The 27577-nt window shown below is 36.1% G+C and overlaps 1 long non-coding RNA gene across 2 annotated transcripts; it reads right to left on the bottom strand.

Moving 5' to 3' along the window:
* Positions 1-5687: 5687 nt before the first annotated feature.
* LOC141594449 (uncharacterized) lies at positions 5688-9259 on the bottom strand. Of its 2 annotated transcripts, XR_012522208.1 has the most exons (5): positions 8972-9247; positions 8634-8808; positions 6971-7048; positions 6555-6596; positions 5688-5928 (listed from the first exon to the last, which is right to left on the bottom strand). It is a non-coding gene; the product is annotated as an uncharacterized LOC141594449 (long non-coding RNA). The 2 variants fall into 2 exon arrangements; XR_012522207.1 differs by lacking the exon at positions 6555-6596 and having other exon boundaries at positions 8972-9259.
* Between the last annotated feature and the right edge of the window lie 18318 nt (positions 9260-27577).

The raw sequence follows: 27577 nt of genomic DNA, 5'->3' as shown, positions 1-27577 counted from the left end.
ATTTCTTCGGCTAAGTAAAGAACGGACCATTTATACTCCTTGTTTATTGGTATGTGGCGTAAACATAACTAACTACTAGCCCATTTCATCACCATTCTTATTCCACATACTCGAAAAGCCAATTTTTTTGTTAAACCCAATGCATAAAACCAACTCCAAATATCCCATTCCAAATTAATAAAAATGTGACATAATATAAGAACAACTTTAAATAAAGTTCTTTTATTGCTATTGTTCTAAACGCCATTTTTTCTACCAATTACTCACGCAAATCGACACTTCAATACCATACAAAATAAGACTTGTGAGTATACGATTAGTTTTAATTCGATTAATAATTGGTTGTTTATTGATTAAGTTTATTGGTTTGTTTTTTTGTCAATTATTTGGTCCGTTTATTCGATTATTTTTAGTTCGTTAATTCGATTAACTTTGAAGTTGATTACAGAAAAGGAGAGATTAGAGAGGTGTTAAGTTCAAATTATAACAAGAATTCATAATAAACTTCTATTTTCATTTTGACACAAAAATTAAGGACATACATTACCCCATTATATAATTAAATTTAGAACACATAAATATACTTTCCCACTATACAATTAAATTTGGATCACACAAATACTTATAAAAAAAGGAAATAGAAAAGTTATTATGAATAGACAAAAAAAGAAATATGGAAATTTATTGTGAATAGGAGGGAGTATAAAATTGTTAATAACATGAGTACGATGACTTACCCTAACTTCCGAAAAATTTACAATAATCTCCAAAATTAAAACCTCCAAATTTAATAACAACAACAATAATAATCATTATAACGATTGATTTTGATTAATTTGATTATTTAGAAACTTATTATTATGCATAATATATATAGATATTAATATAGAAATGAAACATAGATTGAGAAATTAGGGGAAAATGAAAAAGCAAGATACATGGCGAGAGAGGTTGCCGCGCGAAGGGGAGGGAGGCGGTGGCGGACTCGACAGGTAGGCTCGCCTAGAAGGCGTCGAAATGCAAGAGAAACAAGGGGATAAATGAGATGTAAAGGGAAAATGAAAAAGTGAGATGTCGTGATAACTGATAAAGTGAGATTTTGATTTCAAAACTGTTTACTTGGTGTGTCCATCGGACACGGGCCGTGTCCAACCATGTTGAACCGTGTCCGACACGTTTTCTTTTAACATAAAAACCGGGAACACGGTTCAAGGCGTGTCCAAAACGTTTTCAGGCGTGTCCTACGAGTGTCGGTGTCCGACACGGTGTCCGACACGGGAACGCTCAAAACTAGGCGTGTCCGTGCAATCTAGCCTATAAACTCAACGTGGGCTGCATAAAAAAATTGATCAGTTCATTTCCATCCAAATAATTTAACACAAATTCTCATTTGTAACGGTTGATATCCGTCACAAATTTATGACAGATCAAATAAAATTTACATGGAGGTTAAAGACAAATCTTTTGTAATTTTCTATTCATTTTATTTTTTGTCTTACCACCCATGATTTGTCTTTATCCTTTTATGTGGATTTTATTTTGACCCGTCACAAACTTATAAGTAAGACCCATTGATAATTTAATAACCAATCGGAATTCAAAATACATATCCCAGCCTACGTTTTTCTTTACCTCTAGATCTCTTTATCTAGACAAGGTACATCACATTCACACACTATGAAGTACTTGAAATGTCAATAGACATGCCACGTGGCGTTTTTAAACATACAAGTATATACAACAACAATTACATAAGATATTTTTATCCAAGGAATCACAAGCTGTGAACACGTACATCCTCATTTAGTGGTACAAACTAAAAAACTTGGACCATGCTTAAGCAAGATTAATTGCTTGGTCATGATTTTACTTGGTCATAATTAATAACTTAATTAAGCTAATTAATTGGTGACCAAATGTGTGAATTTGTGACCAAATACAATAAAAGGTCAATTTGTGACCATACTTGAACAAAATTGACCATTTTTGTGACCTCATATGTATCCAAATTCTATTGGTTGAACAATTAAAAAATCAAATTCTATTGGTGGAACAATTAAAAAATAATAAAATTTATAAATAAAGAGAATGTGGAAATGATTGAGAATGTTGTAAAGTGGAAAATGATTGGGTTGATGACCTAGGTCGTGGCCATCTGCTTGGGAGCGTAAAAGTAGGTCAAGATAAATAAAGTGGATTAAAAGTAAAATCGGGTCGCGATTTAATTAGCGTGACCATTGCTTGGGGATGGTCTTAGGGTGTATTTGGATTGTGGAGTTTGGAGGGAAAAGAAAAGAGGGAGAGTGGGAGATTTAAATTGTTTTTTTATATTAAATAAGGGTTGAGGGAAATGGAGGGGTAGATATTTGGAGTGATCCATTCTCTCTCCTCCAAGGCAAATGAAAATCTCTCCATAATATGAAAGATTTGGAGGGAAATTGTAACCAAACACACACACCACATTTCCCTCGGAGGAGGAAAAATGGATTTTCATCCAAATCTCTCCCCTTCCATTTCCCTCCACCCTTATTTGCACTCCAAACAAGGGATTTTAAATCCCCCACACACCCTCTGATAGTGTCATATTTTGTCGAGTCAACTAAGTGTTTTTAATCGAATAAAGTAGCCAAGCGGAGTAGTTTAAGAATAAATTAAGCAAGTTTCGGGTCATATGTGGAGTTTGCTTTTTGAAGTGATTTATTCATTAATTTATCAATTCTTGTGATTGCTTATTTGAGTCGGTTGTAGTTCTATGGTATAAAATAGCTTAAAGTTCAAGCCAAGTCAACTTAAGGTTAACAAAGTCAAAGCCGACCGGTCAACATAATGAAAGTCGGGTCAAACCCCGACCCCCCAAGCCAAGCCAAGCCAAGAAAAGAAGAGAAGCCAAGTCCTAAGGGAACCACAAACCTTGAGAGATAGATGAAAGGAAGACAAAAGCCAAAGCTCACAATCAGACCTCCACCGCAGGCTGCTGCAACCACCGCAGCCTGCGGTCACTATAGCTGCCGCATCTTCTAAATTCCGTTTTATGTTTTAATTAGAGGCCCAACTCGTGTTTACCCTAGAAAAGAGTGCAGCACTATATATACCTCAAAGTTTTGAAGACATTTTTTCTTATGCTTTATTCTAATCTTTTAATAATTAAAGACTTAATCTTTCCTTGTTTAATTCCTCATTTCTTGGGTTGTAAGATAATTATGGAAGTCTAATCTTCCATTACTTGGTGTAATTCATTATTCCCTTTCCCATCTCTAAACTTTGTATGAATCTCTAATCCTTCCTTTGTTCAATTAAAGTATTTTCTTTGTTCTTATTGTTCATGTTGAATGGATATGTGTTAGAATTGGCCATTCTCACGTACATATAGATGTTGAACTATTGCATATTCTAAGCTTGTTGGTCTAATATTGTTTGGAATTAGTAGAAGCACTCTCTTTTGTTGTATGCTTTAGTTAAAGTTTGTATTTTTAGAGAAAAGTTATGTAACACCCTCATCTACCAAGGAGCCTTAACAAGACCATCCCTAGCAGATAAGGGCATTACCATCTCGGTTTCCCGAGGAATAGTAAATATCATAACGTCAATAAAAAAATAATTATGTTTATTACAAGTTTAACTCAATAAAAGAAAAGGTACAACTGATAACAACAACTATCAACTACGGTGATACTATCCATGCCATGACTCAGTGATAAACTCGTCCCTAAAAAACACCCAGCTAAACTCCACATATCAACACCTGCTAAGACTGACTGCTCACCATAATGGATCACGGCACACGTATAACAAGAAGAAAGACAAACAACACCACACAAGGTCAGTAATTGAAGAACAACATACAACACAAGACACAACATACACACATCCATCTCCACCTCCAATCACCCATCAATCATCTGACTAACCGAAAGTAAAGTCCTGCCGGAATATCCATCGCAAGAGATATTCCATACCGCCAATGGAGGACCGCAGTCTTTCCCATCTATGCCCTGCTCATCTCCACCGAGCGCATAATCCATGTCCATTAATGTGCACATCCTCCTTGTGGCGGGAACCACAAGGGGCGAATCAAGGGCGTGGAGCCATTCCCGAGATGACTCCACTCAGCCGAGGATGCACCTCGCGAACCACAGACAATCAACAACAACCAACCACAATACCAATGTAAACAAAACAAATACCAACTAACAACATAACCAACATACCAACAATCAACAGTACTGAGTAGGAAGACCTACCTTTAGCAATCGGCAACAACACCGCATACAACCATATGACGACAAGCAACCACCATTACCACCTATTACAAACAGTATGGCAAACCCTATTACTAACTAACATAACCACAACCAAAACTAAGGAAGACTATGATGATGATGACTTACTTATGCTCGTCGTTCCAGCGACAAGACCGCTACCCGACTCGTGCCTCCCATCCTATGGTGCCTCCAATCAAATGGGTCCAAAGATAAAGGTTGGTGAAGGAGAGAAAGGAGTCGATAATTAGGTTTAGGAAGAAATGAAATGAAAACTGATTTTGGGTTCACGACTTACGTTTTATATTTTACCGCTGAACTCGACTTACTCGATCGAGTATGGGGCTTACTCGATCGAGTGGCCTCTACTCGATTGAGTTACTAGACTACTCGATCGAGTAGCCTACGCTAGAGCGAGCTTCCTAATACCAAAGGTTATCATAACGTAAGATCGAACTAATAAGGTTTTAAGAGGTCTAGACATGTGTCTAAGGTCAGTCAACGGCGGTCAACAAGTCTCTAACGGGGCGGGTATTACAGTCTTCCCCCCTTAAAAAGAACTTCGTCCCCGAAATTCAACTCATCGTCTCTCACAACCCAAGGTGCAACGTAACATAAGGTAACCGACGACAACTCATCCCGACAAAAACAATTTTAGCCATTCCCAACATACCACCCAACTGCCTATGCTGACTACTCATCATCATCATCTACTTCCGCGAATGTGACCATCAAACACAACTTCCCTCTGAGTCATCAACCACGTATTACACACGAAAAGATACACTACCACAGACTGTTACTTCTATTTTACCAACCAAACTTAACACCGCACAACTCCACGCACCATACATATCATACACATTTGGCACGAACACTCCAGTTACTCATCCAGCAATTAATCATTAGACATCCAATCACTAGTAGAAAAAACCCCTACAGTGGCGGTCAAAAATGACCTTTTATGGCGGTTTTTATAGGTTTTGGGTGCGTCGTATATCACGGGGTCGTATATACTTTTGCGGCGGATGTACAACCGCCACTATAGCTCTCATACGGTGGCGGTTGTTAAAAAAACCGCCATTATAGACTTATATAAAACGGTGGTTGTTAGATAAGAACCGCCACTATAACTCGTTTATAGTGGCGGTTATTTTTTGAAAACCGCCATCATAGGTATTTTAATAAGAACTTTGAATCACAAACCGCCACAACAGGTTAATATAACGTCGGTTCTTGTTAAAGAACGACCACTAAAGGTAATTATGACGTCGGTTGTTAATAATGAACCGTCACTAAAGTTGAAATAATAGTGGCGTTTCATACTTAAGAACCGCCACCATAGACTGATATTTTTAAAAAAGAAATTATTTACTACCAAAATTTTGGTAGCATTGACCTATAAATTTGACAAGCCAAATAGCGATATAAACAAACAATACATACAAAAGAATGTCAACCAACGAACTTGCATATTATCCTATACAACAATAATGTCGATGCTTTTACATCCAACTATATAAATAATCACATACACAACTTAGTTAATAAACTAGTCGGCATTTCATGTTAATGGATGCAAAATACGGACTTTGTCTACGATAAACCCCATCAGTCAAGTAAATATCACCAGCTTGAAAAGTTGTCGAGCCTTTCGAGGATAACTTGGCTGCACAATAAAGAAGCCAGGCGATGTAAGTGACAACATCAAAATGCTATTTTAAGACACTGACGAGAAAAAGTTGAGTTTTAAGTAAGCAATTAAACAACAGTATACTCTATTCACCAAAAAAAGATTTAACAGAGGGCGAATGACTAGAACACTCTAGATAGACAAAGAAAGAACACCTATCATAGTCAGGTAGGCCACATTCATGAAGTATAAATGACATTTGAATGCATCTAAACAAACCACACAGTTAAACAAAAAAGCATCAATGTCATTCTGAAACAATTACCAGGCCTATATTCTTACCGCAAAGCATAGAAAACTAACAGGTTTGTCTGAAATAGCGATAAGAACTTACCGCAAAGCATAGAAAGGAACCAGTTTACATTCATATTCAAGCCAATAGTAAATTAAGCTATCTTCTTTTACCTCTATATTCACAAGAGCCAAATGAATCGATGGGGCTAATAATATGATAAATGTTAACTTTTGGATGACACGTAATAATACGACGTCCAAAATTTCATCAATTGAATGTTACTTGATAACATAGTCATAGACTCATAGTCCCAAAAAAATGAGAACGGAACTAATGCTAGATTTAAAAGAGCGGGTAATGAACTCACATTGATGTCATTTAGGTACCTATCCTTATCCACCCTTATAATCTGAAAATTTCAGAATCAACCGATGAAACTTGAAAGCTTGACGAAAAGTAGAATGGCTAATTAAGTTTCAAATAAAGGAGAAGTTCATTTAGTCACTCGGTTCACTTGTATTCACTATATTTCCCTTTTAGAGATGCAAAAATTAGAATGACCAACAAAAAGGAGAAGGTAGCCGTAGTCCTACTATTGATAAAATAGTTTTTTTTTAACACAATATAACTTTGAATTCATCAAACATCAATACATGGACACCCAAATAGCGAAAAATGGGGAAAGTCATTACACACTTTTGTACAATATATCAGAGTCAATATTGAAGATCTATCAGAGTATCAGTGGATGGTTAAAAGAAAAAAAGATGAAGGGAGATGTACCATGAAATGAGTCTCATAATAAACTGCAGAAGGTGTCCCTGAACGATTGAGGCTTGAGGAAGAACGTCAAAAGGCAACCTGAAGGCGAAAGGTCATAATTTTTTTTGTGCAAGTGAATAATCCATGATAACAATCAAACCAACATATCCAATCAAGCAAAATCTTACTCAATCCTATAAAGAACATAACACTCAAAGAAACTGAGATATAAAGGTAAAGAACAGAACACGCAAAGAAACACTGACATACCCTACAAGTTTACTATTGGTAAGATGATATTACTATTAAGTACCATCTTGCATTTTGTCAACACTGCTCTATGAGAAATGAAATATCCAAGACTTGGAAGTTGGAAGCTATGCTGCTCGGACTCAGGTACGTCGTACGGATACGGGTACGAATCCTTGTATCCGACACTTAAAGTCATAAAATCAAGGATACGTGGACACGAATAACTAACGGATACGGCAACATTTGGACACGGTCAACGTATCCACTTTTCAAATTTGGACACGGTCAACCTATTTCCAATTTTATATTTTTCCTAGTTTATAATTAAAAAAAAAAAAAAAAAAACTCCATATGTATAATTGCTTGTTGAAAATTAGGTGGGAAAGTATTATGGTTGGTTGAAATTGACAGATGTAAAAAAGAGAATAAAAGAGAGTAAAAAAATAAAAACCCATAGACCCACAGACTGACCCACCTATTTATTAGTGAGAGAAGATAACAAAAGCTTTTAGTCTTTTACCGAGACAATTAATTCCTTCTAGTAAAAGCAATGATAAAAAAAACAACAATTTTCTTTTCCCCATAAATCTACCACGTCTTTCTTTCTCCTCTCCCTCATAAACATTAGTACTTAAAAAACTAGTCATCTCCTTCTGCTCGCCTTCTTCCATGGCTTCCGCGGACTTTTCTTCAATGGCGTCAGGTACTCCTCTTCTAAAACCGTGTCTATCTTCTACGACGATCTGGACCTCAGACGTGTCTGTTTTTCAAGCTACCGACCGGACACGAATTCCGTGTCGGTATCCGTGTCGGATCGGCCGGATACGGGTACGGCGAGTAAACAGGCGAGTCCGAGTATCATAGGTTGGAAGTACTAATCACTCAATATTTAGTCTGGGTACCCTAATAACAGGTTATTTTGACACTGCCAACATTAATTTATTAAATCAACAACAGCAATCTCAGACACTACTAACATACGCCCGCTCCCTATTTCAACCAAGTGACAAACTTAAGGTGCGAAATTCGCAGTGAATCAAAACAACAAACGATGAATACCCTATAATTTCAGCAGAAAGGTAGACTAATTGATCATTTATCCAAAAACAAACCCAAATGATAGACTGACCATCAATGAAACTAATACACAAATTGGGATAATGAAATGAAGAATTGGGGACTCAAACAATAAACTATCAAAATTAGAATATGTGCAAGAGTTGATTATCAACAAGTTAATAACCAGATGATGAGACAAAACAAAACAAATGAGACGAATCAATTGCACAATGCACACCCATTAAAATCCAAACGAAAAAACCTAAATTTCGTACAAATAAAAATCAAATTAAGATAAAATTAATTCAATATAAGAAAGAATTGAAAGTAAATAGGGTTTAGAGTATGCAGTATTCGTGGTGTTGGCGAATACCTGGGCGTCGTCGACGGTGGCAAGTCTGATCGACGGTGGTCGGAGAATGGTCAAGACTGGTTAGGACGTGGGCGTGATAAGAGTGGTCGTCGGTGAGGGAAATCTGCCGGAATGGTGACGCAAGTGGTGGTGAGCTTGGGGTCGATGGTACCCTTTCCAGAAATAAAACCAAACACTGTATAGTTTATAGATTTCCTTTGTTATGTCTCATAATTGAACAGCATTAACTTTAACAAATAATTGAAACAACAATATTCAATTGAAAGACAAAAGAGCATAAAATCAATTTCATCCCAATTTTTTTACAAAAAATCAAAACACTAGATCGGAAATTGTACCTAGAGGCCCTGAATCGATGAGGGTATGTGTTGAGGAAGAAACTGGCGACGGATTATGGTGAGTCGAGAGTTTTATGTGCGAGATCTGGCAAATAATGAATTGCACAGGTGACGAGAAATTAGTGCATTGAGGGAGAGCATTGAGTGCCATGGGAGGGTTGTCAAAGGCGGCGTGAGAAGGAAATGGAGGGTTGTAGAAGACGGCGTGAGGAAGGGATGTTACGGTTGTTGGATAGAATTGTGAGGGTATTGTGAGTTTTTGGAGGTGTGGAAACGACGAAGAAGATGAAGAAACTTTAATCAATATTCCGTATTATGTAAAGGGTTTTTTTTTCTTTTTTTTTCTTTTTTTTGTATTATAGTCGGTTTTAATTAAAACCGACACAAAAACATATTATGGCGGTTTTTATCCCGAAAAGTTATCACTTTGTATTAACTTTTAACATCATTCTTAACGTCGGTTGTAAATAGAACCACCACAATTGACCTATGGTGGCGTTTCCTATTTGAAACCGCCATAAAAAGCTTATGTTATCACGTTCGGTTCTTACTTAAACCGCCACTATATACCTCCTACCTACATAAAAATTTCATTCCCGCCAATTTATTTGGCTTTTCGCGTCGTTTCTATTAGAACCGCCACGATAACTGCGTCGTAATAGAAGGTTTTTCTACTAGTGAATGTACAGTAAATTACCAACCAATTATTCAATAAATGATTCAACACCCATTTAAACTATTTACACAACAACTTATATTGCACAACAAATTAAATTACTTAATAAATTTACTTAACAATTACTTACATTACTTTCCCGTAACCAAAGTATAAATTTATTTAACAAAATAGAGTAACAACATAGTGGAATTTTACCAATAAATTACTCAAAACACGATATTTTTGACATTTGTCCCATGCGACATTACTCTTCCCCTCTTAAAAGGAACTTTGTCCCCGAAGTTCACCTTCAAGACGAATTATGACCATTACAAAAAGATGAAAACCAATAGTATATAACCCTCTTTGACATTACTCATAGAACATGTGTTCATGTGAATACATCTAATAAAAATAACACACACAAAATGATTATATTATGCGCAGCGATACCAAGCCAATATATGCGAAAATTAGCTTAACTGTTTATGTGACATTACGAAAACATGATTACTCAACATAAGTATCTTTGAAATTATTACCAACGACGATATAACTTAACCACCGTTTAGAATGATACTCAAGGAATTTAGTTAAGCACATAGGATTAGAACTAGTGTAAACCGCCTTGATATCGCATGTATTACAATATAAAGCATAAGAACATGATTAGTAGCCATGAGAATGAAATATATTATCAACAAAGTACTCTCATGATGCCAACTAATACAAGGAAACGGATTAAAACACAAACATGGGCACTCGATCGAGTTGGGGTTACTCGCTCGAGTCCAGGTTAGGCTACTCGATCGAGTGAAGCATACTCGATCGAGTACCTAAAGATCAGAAGACTCTCTAACTGGTCATAAGCAGGTACTCGATCGAGTAGTTGCAGGTCAGATTACTTCTAAAATGTGAGATCAAGCAAAAAAAGTATACAAATCTCCGGGGTTCCATCCCCGACATCACATATCTGCATGACAAGTTTAGAAAATCCAACAAAATACGGCCTTATGGCCAAATAAAAACCGGAATAAATTCAAGTGTAATCAAAACAAATGTATCAAGTAACCACAAGTCTGCTAAAACAAGACGACAAGAAAATCACTTGAGGTCGCCACCTCGATCCTCCTCCATCTCCTCATCTCCTCCTCCTCCTGATGTGTCGACTCCTGACATGCCTCCTCCGTGCTGGGGTCTCCTCCTGCTCTCCATGGTGATAGACATCCTTAGGGATAGCTCTCAGGAACTCCCCACATGGCCGGGTCCACTCCGTAGGAGTGAAAGACTCCCCTATCGTTCCCCACGCCTCGCCACCAAACCTGCATGTAGGCCATCTCATGGAGGTTCCGGAGCACTTAGGTGTTGGACACCCTCTCTATGAGCTCACTCAACTGCATCTGGGGGCTAAAAGAAGACGGGTAGCTGGGATACTAATATCGGGGTGGACCGGGCTGCACTGGTTGGGACTCTTCGACCACCTCTCACACTCTCTTGGGGGCCTCTCCTCACTCTGGGTACCTGGTCCTCTGGTCTATCGTGGTCTCCCCTGACCGGATTAGGCATCTCCTCCAAAAGGTCATCCATGATCAGGTATGTCTGACGGGTAGGGGCGGGCTCATCATCATTCGTCCGATGCAACCACAGTCGCAGTCAACGGCTCAGTCACTAGAAGAAGGTTCGGGTCGGGTACTCTCATTTAACTCCTACCTCTCACCCTCCAAACTAACCCACCATAATCCAACACCCTCAGCCACTCCTGAGAGATGAAGTAAGCCCTGCTCAAAGTGGGAACAACCGGAACCAAAGTTTTGAGAGCCGAAGAGGCCTTAAAACTAGTCAACCTCTCTACTAAGCGGGTGGCAATAGCACCACAACTGAGGTAACGGGTCGAAGACTTGGCCATCAAGGCTAAACTGGCACACACGATGGCCAGGGCACTGTAAGCAACGCGCTCCACTCGGATGGGGTTCAGGTAAGCAACCTGTAGGAAGTATGCGTACCTTAATAGCGGAATAGGTACGATGATCGACGTGCCGATTTCTGCCCACGAATCCGAAAATGAGACCGATACCGGTGGCTACTAGAGTCACCAGATATATTCACACTCCAAGTTCCAAAAGCACAAATGATGGTGGCTTTGTTGTGATTGAAGTTACTAATATTGTGTTATTGTTGTTGCCGTATAATTCACACAGAATTATCACATTATATAAGCTCTCAAAATAAGAGTTACGGGGAGATGAATGACGAGATTGATGACCATTAAACCTGATTTAATGGCATCCTTAATCACAACCATTATTCACATAATATTTTTGTTGAATTCTCTTTGTAACAGTCACAATGAAGTGGCCGTTTAATACAAAATTCAATAATCCCACTCGGCCACACAACCGAGTCAATCCTCCCACTTGGTCACACAACCAAGCTTATCACAATACAGTTTAACAAAACTATCAATCACATCTCATACAGGAAAATGGGGCATGCGACCAATATGTAACAAGTAGTGTTATATTAAGTCACCATCAAACTAACATAACACTTTCACAATAACGATTTCCCTTGTCATTCAAACAACACCGCAACATAACTGTCCCTTTATGCTATAACATGTTACGTAGTTATATACACAATATAACCGTCGGCCGGGCTTAACATGGTGTAGCTGAATTGACTATTCCTTAGACACTAATGAAAATCCATCTCAATTCGACTGCTTTCCTAACATGACCCGTTGAACCAACGACTTTATGATTCTCCGAAATCACGCTAAAGTAGCAACATCAAATCTCAATGTCATCTCAAAGCTCCAAGTCAAAGGGTTTCGTACCAAAATAGGACACACAAGTCCAAAAGGGCTCACACAGCAACAGATTAGGGAATCATCTGTCACTCCTTACGATCGACAAAACACACATAGTATGATATATGTGTCACAACATAGCTCCCACTACGATGGACAAATCACGCTTCTATGTCGTGCAAATCATAAGTCTAGATACTACATAAGTATCTAACCTAAGCCACTAGATTGATATAAACAATATCCAATCCGACACTTGCGATTCGGTTCAAAGCTTTAGTATGAAAATAGGGTGTGTTTTCACACTTCGACTACAAAATTCTCATCTTAGACTTACTAAGGCGACTATATAACGAGTCAATATCTTTTCCATACAACTTATGTACAAAGATAATCTCAACATTTACCAAGTGTTAAGTGTCAAGGTGATTACCCGTGTGACCAGGCAATCTAAAAGCTTGGTGATATCTTATGTGCCTTATAATGCAACAAATAAATATGAACATTTACAAAAGATACAAAATCTTAATCTAAAAATGTCCATTATCAAACACATCCATAACTGAACAAGATCAAAAATTAAGTTGACTCTTTCACATAATTAGCTCAACACATGAACTAATTAAGAACACATCTTATAAAATAATGCGCCAACCATCTTGTTAGTTAATCTTACTTGATGACAACAATTAGTCCTACACAAGAACTAATCTACTCTTACCACAAAGGCAAAAGTTAAAATCGCTTGATTACATATCATTGTGCGTGTAAAGGATCGATTACGTAACCAAAAACTTATCAATCACAAAATTGACGTTCAACCATGTACTAAACAAGGTACACATCAAAATAACAACTGCACTAAAAACAAGAAACAATACTCTAATCATTTCTTGCGCTTTGATCGTAGGTTTAGACATAACCAAAATATTATTTTTCTTCTAAAAAAAAAAACAAAATGTCACCAATTAACAAAGAGAACTTATTCTCCTATATAATTTTGACATAGCCATAATAATTCCACCATTCCAACTAAATCATCACACAAATGACTTATGAATTTGAAATATATATGGAAGGTTATTCAACACATGAATAAGCTTGAAGGACACTAAGATTTATCATCTTAATCATTTGAGACAAACTCAATTGATTAATCCACATTCATAAGTTTCTCGAGCACCTTGATTCGAGAAATAGTCTTTACATCCATTTGAAAACAAAATCCAAAATAGATGACCAAAACATAGAAGAAAAGCGGAACAAATCCGAACATTTGAGAACATATCTCATAATAGTGTTTAAACCTAACCGTCATAAACACATTGTGACAATGTCTATTTGCTCTCATAATAATCATCTATTTTTATTATTGGGTGAAGACTCCCACTTACTAAAAGTGATAGCTCCCACTTATTGAAAGTGGTAAAACAACTAAATAGTTAGGACAACTTCCACTATCCACCATAATGACAAAACATCTTAAGAATCGACCTTATGTTAATTCTTATAACTTGACGTACAAGTTAATGTTACTTTTTAGTAGACAAACTCTCATCTTTACCTCGGATCATGGAGCTACCCCCCAATATCCAACACATGAAGAGAAGTTAAACTATCCTTGGTGTCTGACTGAGATCACAAATTCTCCCACTCACCAAAAGATAGTTTTTGCATTGTAACGAATACAAGACAAAAGTCTACCAATCTTCACCGAACACTTAGGAACACATCCAAGTGAATATATATTGTGAGTCACTTAAACACAAAGTTTAATAAATGTTAAGACATGAATGACCAACCTCTATATTATCCAAAACTTATTTTGGAGCGAATAAAATTTTCTCAAAACACATTTAAGGAATCCTCCTATAAACCAAAAGAAGGAAAACTTGATCAATGTCATACTTCACTTAATTAACCATGTCAAGTGATGTACAATTCCTCAATTAAAACAACCTCTTGTCATAGCGATTAGGAATTGTAAGATCAAAGCACATATTTTCCTCATTTACACTTTGAACATATCAAAGAGTTATTCACAACCAACATATTTACTAAGAGTTCTAACTCTAAATTCAAAGTCGGTTTTTCACTTTTATTATAAAATGTTTGAACATATCAAACACGTTATAAAATGATAGAACAATGAATACACGCCCATATGGCAGGAATCATCTCAAATGAAGAGGTAAAAAAAACGGTCTCATGATGCTCCTTAACATTTAATTACCCATTAATAAAATAAAATAGATTGAAATATAAAAGTTAAAGACAATGAACATATATTAAAATGTAATCAAATAGATAAACAAAGTAATGCGGTGAACATATACATTATGACCAAACACATAGCCATAATGAACTATTAACAAGAGGTTAAATAAGAATCTGTTATTTTTCAATAAACTAATTATTGAAACACAATCATGTACTCCAAGTGCATGCGTAGCTAGAGAACTAACATATCAAAGTAGCACAAAGCCTCTTTGAAATACAGTTCAAAATAGCACAAAGCTTTTTTGAAACAATGTTTAGCTAGCATAGCTAAAACTGAATAATCCATCGACAAACAATGGATTAGCTAGTATAGCTAAAACTGAATAATCCACCGACAAACAATGGATTAAACAACTACGAGTTATAAAAAAAATTCCCACTCTGTTTCTAAATCCACATAGGACAAGAATTAACATCAGATGCAAGAAACACACATATAACTCGAATGGATGAAAATGATGTCATTTGGCTCGAATCTATCATGAACCAAAATAATATTATCTCCACATTATTCTCTTGTCGACGCTATGTCAAACATATTTAACAATACCGCATATTTGTCCTCAATAGTAAGAAAAACATAGACCATTTATAAACGCAACAGGAGTCGTTATTAGTGCGAAGACATACTCTTCTCCCGCCTCCTTAAGTTTGAGACTTTTACTAAGGATTTGGTGTACTGACAGCAAAGCATCAAGAGTTTCCCATTTTTCCTAATCCCATAATCGAATTGCAAACAAATCACCTTGGAAAAATAACTCCTTACGTCAGTCAATCCCGTGTTTAAAAAAAAGGCACATCATCATCTCACGTAACAAAATGACGACAATCCTTAAAACACTTTTGGGTCAAGACACATAGTCTTGTACCATACGTCAAAACAAATCTGACTTACATCTAGTCTTGCACTACATAAGCGGTAAAACGTGTCTCAAAACCAACTTAATAGGTCTACATACAAAATAACACAGTTTTGCATGGATTTAACTTACTATATTTGAACAAGTACTGGTAAAAAACACAGATTTTAATAATCTTACTCATTAGTAAGATATTCAACCTCGATCATATAATAGTGATCACAACTTCTCCAAATCGTGATTATTAATAAGATACAAAACCTTATCACTCTATTTATCAAAGATCAAACCGCTTTACCATGGTGAAAAAATCACCAAAAACACTGGTTGTCAAACACAAGTATACGACTTAAGGCACAATTCCAAATTAAATTATTTAAACTTCATCATTTATATTGTTCGCTTGAAAATTTCGCTAAGCTCATAATCATCACAAACGCCATAAACGAGAAATTTCAACAACTTAATTAATTCCTAAGATTAAATGAAACGAAATCATATAATTTTAACAAAACGCTAAACAAATTAGCTATTACCCTTATAATATCCGCTAAACACATTAGCATGAAAAATAATATCACTTAGATATTACACAAACACTGTGCAAAACAAATTTGCACGTTGTAAAAAAAACTTGATCATAACAAATATGATAGTTTTAATGAGTTATTGACACATAATTAATATGTATTTAATTATTTCTCATTTTTCATGTAAAAACTAAATTTACACATTATTATATCTCACAAAGATATAACGGATTCTCTTATGTAAAACAAAATTTATATGTACACGTATATCACAAAGATATAAGTCATTTTGTATAACAAATTTACAAGAACCGTCATATCACAAAGATATAAGCCATTTCAAGAACCGTCATATCACAAAGATATTAGTCCCTTGTAAAACAAATTTACAATAATTATTATATCACTAAGATATAAGCCTTGTATGTAAGTTGTAAAATCTCACCAACAACAAATGTCAATAAGATATTTATTTTTCTATGTAATACAAAATTACACAATTTTCACAAGGTAAAATAAACGAAACAGATTCGTGATTTTCAACTTTAATTATCTTGCAAACACAATATAGAGATAATAATGAGTAGCATATACTAAATTGATCACTTAGTCGAATAATAGTATTTCTCATACCCATAAATCTGCTAGCTAAATGCATAAAACAGAAAATGTCACTGAGACAACTAAAACTTAGAAACAAGGACAAATTTACGTGACTTGTAAAATATCACTTAGATATTTACCATTTACACGTAAAATAAGTTTTATGAAACATATTCATAAAATACATAATTAATATCACGAAAGATAGTATCACTCACATAAAATAAATTTACATGGTCCAAGCCCAAATATATACGCGGAGTATGAAACACATTCATAAATATCGGGTATAACTAAAATCATATAAAACAAATTTATACGGCTCACGTTCAACTTTGTATGAAACATATTCCCACACTTATAAATGTAGCTAAACAAATTAGCATAATAATATCATTAAGATATTAGACATGGTGTGTAAAACAAATTTACAATATCTAAAAAAATTAAACATGTTAAAAGAGGTCGATATATTCAATACTCATCAAAAGATCATACCCAAGAATGATACTCCCTCCTATTCATTCATTTTGTCCCTCTTTCCTTATCGAAGCTAGTCGGATTTTTGTCCCTCTTTCCTTTTTTGGTAACTTTTGTGTGGTCCAAATTTAATTACATGTGGGGTAGAGTGGAATAGAGTGTTTTGTGTGGTCCAAAATCATTTTCTTAATTCTTGGGCAAAATAGGAGGGGGGACAAAATGAATGAATAGGAAGGAGTATAATATTAGAGAACTCTATAATATTACATTTCAACATGCCATAAAGAAGAGTATACCAGTACTCCACAACCATACCGTATCATATGGGTAAGGAAAATAATATTTTACAAATTTCAATCATGGAGTGCAGGCACGTGAGCACATCCCCCACTAGAATTTGTTTTTCTTTTAAATAATTCCAGGGAGTCAACAAAAAAAACATAAAATATAAAAAAAATATCTCCTTATATAAACACAACAGAACAAGAAAAAACCATTTCCTCCATGTACGAGAAAAAAGAAAAGAAAATTGGAAACACATCCCTTTATGCACCCTTTCACCTCCAGTAAGAATGAATAAACCATCTCTATTTATTAATCAGAAGCAAAAGAAACACTACTCCACACAGAAGCAGTATATCCTACCACTACCATCGTCTTCAACCTTGTACCACTATGATCACAATGATCAACGCCATCACATAGATCGGCGAAGGACTAGTCGATTGAACCGACTCACGCACCCGAGGCGCCATGGTCAATGTCGGCGCGTGACACTCACACACGCCCCTAGTCAGCATCAGGTGATGGTTCGCGACACACACGAAGTCTGAGCCTTAATACGGTTACGAAAATCGGAAGTAGATCGAAGATGAAACTGGGTAAGAATTCAATTTATGAAATAGAGTCAACAACAAAGCCAGGGCTATAATTATTATTGTTAATTCAACATATGAATTAAACTGATATGTAAACATTATTAGGAATTCAACATATGAGCCGTCAGTTTACAAAAATTATCAGGGGCTGTCGGGTAACATGATAATTAAAAAACGAATTTTTGATTTTAATCATGTTATTTAGAGTCGGGACAGAAGCCGTAACACGATCGTCTCTGATACCACTGTAGGAAATATGCGTACCTTAATAGCGGAATAGGTACGATGATCGATGTGCCGATTTCTGCCCACGAATCCGAAACCGAGACCGATACCGGTGGCTACTAGAGTCACCGGATATATTCACACCCCAAGTTCCAAAAGCACAAATGATGGTGGCTTTGTTGTGATTGAAGTTACTAATATTGTGTTATTGTTGCTGCCGTATAATTCACATAGAATTATCACATTATATAAGCTCTCAAAATAAGAGTTACGGGGAGATGAATGAGGAGATTGATGACCATTAAACCTGATTCAATGGCATCCTTAATCACAACCATTATTTACATAATAAGGCTATTGAATTCTCTTTGTAACAGTCACAATGAACTGACCGTTTAATACAAAATTCAATACAACCAACAACATGACCTCGTGTGAGTTGAGCTTACTCACATCTTTCCTATCATAGAGCAAACGGGTCAGGGCTCAGAGAAAGATCTTCAAAGTCATATGCTGAACGTCATTAATCAACATGTTACTCGAAGTAGGGGCAAGTCTACCAGTGAACGAAGGCATGTAGCTACTCGCACCACACCCAGTCGGGACATCTCTTAGATATCCCTTCTTGGCTCGTGAAAGCTCAGGTGATCGGCGAACTTGTCTAGGGTAAGGTAAAAACTAGTGTTCATCAACCAGAAACCTACCATCTTCTCCACCGCATTATAAGTGAAGGCACTCATGAACTCTAAGGTCAGAAAGGCATAAGAGTGTTTCCTTAGGCGATACAACCCCTCCAAACCCAGAGTCTCAAATATATGCCGGACATCTACTTCTATTTTCAGATCCTCCAAAATACCCGTGTCGATGCACCTAGTGGGTCTCATGCGGTGACTCATCAACTCTATAAAAGCATGTCTTTGCTTAAAATCAACAAAGATTACCGTAGGGTAGTCAGGAACTGGTGGGACAGTAGGCCCCTGACTTCCTTCCCCCACCTGTGGCTCAGCGGCGCGGGACCTCTTGCTTTGGCGGGTTGCAGCTGAAGCTCTCGGCATCTATTTCAACACGGTTTTAGCCACACATCGGGTTTTACAATATAAAAGTAAACTTTACAAAGGATTCATACGGAGAAAACATCAATTTAAGTGGATTTATTTGCCGAAACAAGAAAATTTTTGAGACAAAACAAGAATTTTTCCCTTCCCTTTACTCTTATAATTTTATAAAAAAGAATGGCTTCAAATCTTCAAAACAATAAGTTTTCATAGGTGGTAGTAGTAATTGGACCATACTCTCTCAGAATCAACTTCACAAATTGATCATTATCACAAAATTGAGGCAAAATTTCAGTTTTGGGCACTTTTAAGACGGAGTTTTAAGACGAAATTTTGGATGAAATTAACCAAAATCAAGCATTAAACATGATATTAGTAGCATTCCCTAATCTATTTTGACCTTTAAGGATGCAAAAGATGAACATAAATCAAATTTTAAGAGTAAACCCTAGAAAATTCGGTTCACATATAGTCACAAATCGGTTCGATTTTGTAACTTCTAACATCAATAACAATGATTCAAGGTGATTTCTATCAAAATACAACAATTAAAACACAAGATTTGGGTATAAAAACCGAAATTCCAGAAAATTCCAACACTAACATGCCTCAAACTAATTTAAAATCAAAGAAGAGAAGTAGAAATTTACCTTGAATAAGTTTGCAAATGGATTGAATGAATGAACTAGAAGGATTTAGGAGGAAATCAAACACAAATTCACCAAATTTTATAGGGAGAGAAATTTTATGAGGGTTTTTAGGTTTTTGATTGAGGTAAATAATAAGAAGAATGAAGGAATTGGGGTTTATAAGCCCCGAAAAAATTTAAGAGCCCGTGTTACTATAGCAGGGGTACTCGATCGAGTATTTGAGTTACTCGATCGAGTAGCCTCTACTCGATCGAGTTGAGGTTGCTCGGTCAAGTTTTGACGCTGGCAGAATAAGCATGGATTTTGTTTTCTATCAAACTCGGTCGAGTAAGGCTTACTCGATCGAGTCGTCCCTTGTACTCTGTCGAGTAAGTCAAAAGAAGAGATAAAAGATTACGAATTCGATTGGTTGTTCCTGCAAATTAACAAATCGTTCGGAGTCTAAGGTATACTTAGAACTCGTCACTAATTATTTCCATACGATTACTATCGATTAAAATTACCTTGCATATAACACGATTATCGCAATCAAATACTACTACTCCTATTCTACTACATTCCAAACAACATATGATTCAATCTGACCATGTCATACTTTAACTCACATATCTACTTATAACAACAACAATTTTCTACTCATACTTTTGCATTTCAATTCTACACACAACAAGCTCTCAAATTCACATATGCGTTCATATCAATTACGACATTCCACTTATCCACATATCAAATTTTACAACACTACTTTGCATGTTCATGTAATCCATCAATAAGGCAAACTTGAAAACCATCACCAACTTTCACGTCACCACATATCCTCATGTATAATTCCCACACACCTAACCATTCATCATCATACACTTACGCATACACAACTATACAAGCAAATTGCACATTCCTATTCTATCACTTGCACACACAAGACATCATCTCCTACTTATCTATATACGTATATCTATCTCATACACTATACACACATACACACACACACACACACACACACACACACACACACCATTCCCGACTCGATATTCCTATTCGGAGTGGCTGGCTTAAGCATATCGGGGCCAGGATTTTAGAATGAGGGTGCCTTCTCACCCAAAATCAAGCAAATTTCAAGGGGCTCCCAACACACATACACCAGATTCATTTTATTAGACTCACTACATTCATTAGGTTCATTGGTTACAGGTTCCAAAATCGTCGCTCTGATACCACTTTGTAACACCCCATATACCAAGGGGTCTTAACAAGACCTTCCCTAGCAGATAAGGGCATTACCATCTCGGTTTCCCGAGGAATAATAAATATCACAACGTCAATTAAAGAACAATTATGTTTATTACAAGTTTAACTCAATAAAAGAAAAGGCACAACTGATAACAACAACTATCAACTACGATAACCAGCTAAGCTCCATATATCAACACCTGCTAAGCCTGGCTGCTCACCATAATAGATCACGACAGACACAACACAAGAAGAAACACAGACAACACCACACAAGGTCACTAACTGAAGAAATACAAAACACAAAGTACGACATACACAAACCCAACTCCACCTCCAATCACCCATCAATCATCTGACTACCCGAAGGTAAAGTCTTGCCAGAATATCCATCGTAACAGATATTCCACACCGCCAGTGGGGGACCGCAGGCTTTCCCCCCTAAGCCTCACTCATCTCCACCGAGAGCATAACCACTACGCCAAATAATAGGTGCAACAACGGTTAGATAATGTGATATACCGTTGTAATAAAAAATACGAAACCGTTATTACATTGACCGTTGTTATTTTGTGACCACGGTTGTTAAAAAGGCGGAGCCGTTATGAAATGTAAATAACGGGTTCAAAAAACCGTAATACAATATTAAAAACGGTTTAAAAACCGTTGTCTATAATATTGAAACCGTGGTAGTATTAGTCTGAATGCTTTACGGAAACCTATGACAACGGTTTTACTGAAACACAACTGTTGTAAAATAGTAAATATGACAACGGTTTATGCTTATTAAACCATTTTAAATGTTATGAATTCGACAACGGTTTGTGCTTATTAAACCGTTATATTATGGATGAATAGTCAACGGGTTTCTATTTAAATGCGACAGTTTTCAATAGATTTATTGACCACAGTTTTATTTTTAACCGTAATCGAATTTATAAATATTTTTTTCGAAAAATTGTTTTAGCAGGTTCCAAAGAAGCTCTTCGAAATGCTAATTTTTGCGATTCTTGGTTCCATGAATACTACTTTGCAAAATAGCATTTCAGCAGTTGCGCATTGCAAAATTTCTATCCTGCAATATCAGAATATTACACAGATTGATCTATTCAACCCAGCATCAAAATATTATAAACAGGGTAACCAAAACTAATTACACATGGCTCTATATACACACATAAATAATGAGCAGGCTATTGACCATCCGCTAATGAGAGAAAATAAGTGGCCCACTTATTTCTCATGTCGGCGATGTCTTCCTTCGAATAGGTTGGGTCTTTGTTTTTGATTGAAGGTGGGAACTATAAATCAAAATAGACAGAATAAGTGGAACATTACACAGAATTAAACCCAAGTTATGTTTGAAATAGTTATTAAAACACACTAACCGGTGACTGTATGTTGATATACTTTCGGGTGATAATCACCCACATGGACTGACAACAAAAAAAAGGCGCATTGTTTGCTATCTGGTTGTAGAGGAGACTATTATATAAATCACATACAAATAAGCTAAATTAGATCAACCTCTCGCATAAACATAAATTAAATGATAGGAGTAATTAATAAGAATACACTTACTGTTATCGTGATAAAAGTTGGACTTGATGGTCCAATTGCTTGAAACACACTAATTCATAAATATATACAGGAAATTATAATTAGCATTTGGCTCAGTAATACTCATGGGACATTAAAAGGAGCCTAGTCTTCAAAGGTCATACAATAACAATTGACATTATAATGTAAGGTTGTAAACTTACTCAATCATCATCTTTACAAATTTCTCAGTGGGAGTATGTCCGCAAGAGTCAATCCAGTACACTATGCCTTTTTTTCACATTGATTGCCGTTAGCAGCCAATGCTTGCTATGAAATATTGAAAATTGAACTGTTTGTTCATATACATGCATGTAAGCGTGTTAATAAATGAATAGAATCGTGATTCATTATAATAAAGTACTATACACACCGATTCTCATTGTATGGGGCAAACCATAAGCTTTTGGGCGTCCTCAACTGTTCAACAATTTTATCGATGTGGTCTCTGTATTTGTATCCATGCAGCTTTTGAGAGAACAATTCAGGTGACACGAATCCGTAGTCATGAGAAACATAGTTCCTCTCAGCGATGTGTGTACACAGGTACCTATTACGTCAAATGGAACGAATAATGTTATTTTCATTGATGATTTAAATAAACATCACTATTCGTAAAACCAAATGCCAAGTTTTAATTAAAAAACTTACTTCATCCAAATTACAATGTGCATATCATCTAACTCGTCAAGGTCGAGAAACTGACACAGTGATTCCCCGTCCATAAAAACAGTCGTACCTTCGCCCATAACGTCCTCTCCGATGTCACAATCATGAGTACTTCCCCGATAGCTAGCTTCCTTTCAGCCAGCTGGTGGAAAGCTACCAATGTTGGAGTATTCAATTTTTGCTTATAATCATCGGTGTGATATCTAGGTTTAAGAGGAACACCAAATAAGTGCGAAAAAGTAGATTTAACCCCGGTCTACAATTTAGAAAAAAAAATATATACTTTACATGAGACGTCATATATAATTTAAATAACCAAAAAAAAGGAAAAACTCACAATCTATTTTTCAAATTATTACTACCTCTTGAATTTTGGGTTGAGAGGCAGTCGAATCAGTGACTTTAGGTGTTGACGTAATAGTCCTAATTTCAGCCATAATGGCTTCGTGTGACTCCTGAAAATGTAAAAATTCAAATACATACTATATGTTAGATAAGGTTACCCTAATAAATTTAAAGGCGTTCATTATATAAAATGCGTTCGTTTTAGCATAACTACCCCGGAGATGTCAACACTAATGAATGCTTCAGGCCATTGCACAGTAGAACCCACGACATCTTGCAAAAGCCAATTTTCACTACGTGGTACTATTAGAGTACCATACTCCTTCAGATATAACTCGGTCACTTCCACTTCCCTCCATCGCTCACGGAGGGCAATGCCTTGATTGCCTTCAACCTCAACTTCTTGAATCTGGTCGTAATAGAATGCTACTCCCCTAGCAACATCAATTCTGCCCGATGCTATTGTAGGGGCTTTGTAGTAAAGAACACAAGGCTTCTTGCAAACGACCTTCACATTTTTAATTAATTAGTATATATATACATGCACTACTTTAAATAATAAATTTAATTAATTAGTATATATACAGCAATTATAAACTAGTCGTAGTAGCTAATACCTCGTCAAAAGCCGGATTTGGAGATGATAAGAACGTGTCTTCGGCTCCCACCTCCACCTCCTTCTCCCCTGCCTTCATGGCTTCCTCTTCATCTACCCCATCTTGATCCTTTGCCATGTCTTTCTCACTTTGCATGCCCGCTTTTTTGTTCTTCTCCTCTGCTTCCTTTATGACTTGCCGAACCATAACCAACTTTTCTTCAGATGGCATATCCCCCGTTTCCACCATTCTGAGTATCAACCTGGCCATTGTTTGTAGTCAGTAGTAGAAATGAATATGATTAAAATAAGTAGTATAATTTCAAAGATATATATATATATATATATATATATATATATATATATATATATATATATATATATATATATATATATATATATATATATATATAGATAGATATAGAGAGAGAGAGAGAGAGAGATTGGATTTGGTGATTTTGGTTCTTATGGTGAGTTGTGAGTTGGGTGAATCTCAGCCATTAGATTAAATTATAGATGAGTGGCCAAGATTAATCTTTGTTGTCATATAAAAGCATTGTTATTTAGTTTATTTGCTCTTTTTTTTTTCCTTTTTTTTTTTTTTTCTCTCTCTCTTCTTTCTGTCATTTACTCTCTAATTGTTTCCCGCTCTAATTAATACTCCATATTACTGCAAAACCGTTTATATAATCATTATCAACTGCAAGCGTTCCTCTCTCTTCTATTATTCTTGTGTTATTCTTCTTCAACTGTTCATCTTCTTCGTGTTTTCTCCCGTTTTCTCTTCGCCGTTCATCATCTTTCTTCCGATTGAAGATAATTTCATGACATTTTCCTCTTTTATTTTGTTATTTTGTTTTATTTCATGCTTTTGTATGCTTTTTTATTCGTTTTTCCAGTTTAATTATCGCTAGTTTTACTTAATCGAGTACTTTAATGTCGTTATTGTGTTTATGCAGTTTCTTCATTGTAATATTATGCTCGCATTCTTGAGTTTCGATTTTTCCCGAACGATTTGCATGTTCTTAGTCGTTCTGCAGCTTTTCTATTGTTTTGAAGTGATTTGCATGTTCTATGTGCCGAGTTGTGTTGAGAACTTTACTATTGATCTCTACACACTTTACTTTTTGTGTTATTCCGCTGTTATTCTATCGCTTAGTTTGTTGTCAAGTTATTTGTCATGTTTTAATTGTTTAATGTGTTTTTCTGGGGTTTTTGTGTTTGTTCGTGTTGTCTTCACTTTTCAGTACTTCTGTTATTCCACTGTTATACTGGTCCTATGTTGTCATTGCAGCGTTACTCTTCCTGTCATTATAGTGTTTTTCCTGTGTTTAATTTTCTGTTATTCTTTTTTGTGTTATTATGCTGTTATTCTAGTGGTTTTGTTTGTTTGGCTTTGTTTGTTTGTAGGTTTCAGCATCACTAATGGACTTAGTTTGTGAGGGATGGGCAATAAATATAGTGAATGAAGATAAATTGTTATTTGCTAGAGAGTTCGCTACTGAAAAGAAAAATAAATTGGGTTGCTTATTGGAAGATAAGAGTGATAAGTGCTTTGAAGTTAATGTACGAGTTCGTCGTCGTAATCAATCAATGTCGGCAGTTTTAAATAGCCAGGACCTAATGGAAAGAGTATTCGATCATGTAGAGACTACTTTGGACAAGAGAAATATGTGTCTTGTTTGTAAGAAATGGTCACAAATGTTCCTATTTCATAAAAGTGCGCCCGGTGTTCACGCCGAATATATGAAAGTTCTAACAACAAGTCACAGTGAAGGTTTTAAGATTTTGTCAAAGGGCTCGAAAGTAGTTTCCAAACGATGCAAGTGCTACATGCTTGCAAGTGAGCCAGCAAAGGCGGTGTTGCATGCTTGCCATTATATACACGATCGTGACTCGATCCTTGAGGCACCTGTATCTGAACGGATCAAGCTAATTCACGAGTACTTTGAAACACTCAGGGACTATCCTGCTGCTTATGATCTTGCTTACGAATTGTATTATAAGCCAGTCGATGTTGTTGACGTTGACTGACTTTTTACGTTATGTCCTGTATTTTCAGAAGTACATTTTGGTTCTTTCTCGGAAAGAATGTATCTTGGGTATTATGTAATTTGAAACTGTCTCTGGTTGTAATTTAGTACGTTATTTTGTTTTATGAAGGCTTATGTAGGCCGTATGTAATTTTAAAACTGTCTTTGACTCTTTATTCAAAGAGGCTTTCTTTTGATTCCCTTTGTGTTTTTGTTTACACTTACGTGTTGTTCTTTTTTGTGGTTTTTTGCTATATTATAACGGTTCTGTTATTTGTTTGACTAATTGTTAGTGTTCTGTTATTCTGCTGTTACGGTACTCTCATTCTGGCGTCATTATTAAAAAAGTCCAGCTGAATACCTATTTATCATTGAAAGTGATCCTTGTCTTTATTTTCTGGATAGTACAGCTGAAAATGAAGTTAAAAATCAAATCCGTCGCTTTATCAAAGTCTACTCAACCTTCATCATCAAATTCTCCGGGTCCGTCTCCATCCAAATCCCCTGTCACATCTCCATCAAAGAGCACTGCTTCTCAGAGAAGGAGTACTCGTAGTCAAGAAATATGTACAACTGAACCACCCACTAAAAAAACCAAACGAAAGGCCGAGACTCAACTTGCGAAGTTGTCGTCTAGTCCACCAAAGACTAGTAGTAAGTTGGCTGGCAAAGTTAAGCATGAGAAGGGAATTGTGGTAAGTAGCAACCAACCTCAGGCTGGAGTTGCTGCAGGAAATAACACAGTGTATGTACTACTGTTATTCTACTTTTATTTTGCTGTTATTTTGCTGTTAATATGTTACTTTTCGTGTTATTTTTTGATGCTCTCATGTTATTTTGCTATTATTCTGCTGCTTTGCTTATGTTATCTTAAATGTTTTAATGCATTATATATTTTTTTCCCCTTTGTGTGCACAGTGCCGATCCATTTGTTAGTCTTTGTCGGCTGCTTTTCTTTTCGTAGTTATTGAAGCCCTCACCGAGGAGCGAAGAAGGGTGTTAGGGAAATGGGATTCGGGGGTTTACTTGAGTTGAAGCTTTCTTCCCTCCCCCATACCATATTCCGGGAGATTATATATGCTTTTAGGAGTGGGAAGTATTTTGAAA

This window comes from Silene latifolia, chromosome 8 (assembly GCF_048544455.1).
Source record: "Silene latifolia isolate original U9 population chromosome 8, ASM4854445v1, whole genome shotgun sequence".
Taxonomy (NCBI): Eukaryota; Viridiplantae; Streptophyta; class Magnoliopsida; order Caryophyllales; family Caryophyllaceae; genus Silene; species Silene latifolia.
Note: the sequence above shows the minus strand (reverse complement) of the source record. Positions and strands in the feature narration are given on the sequence as shown.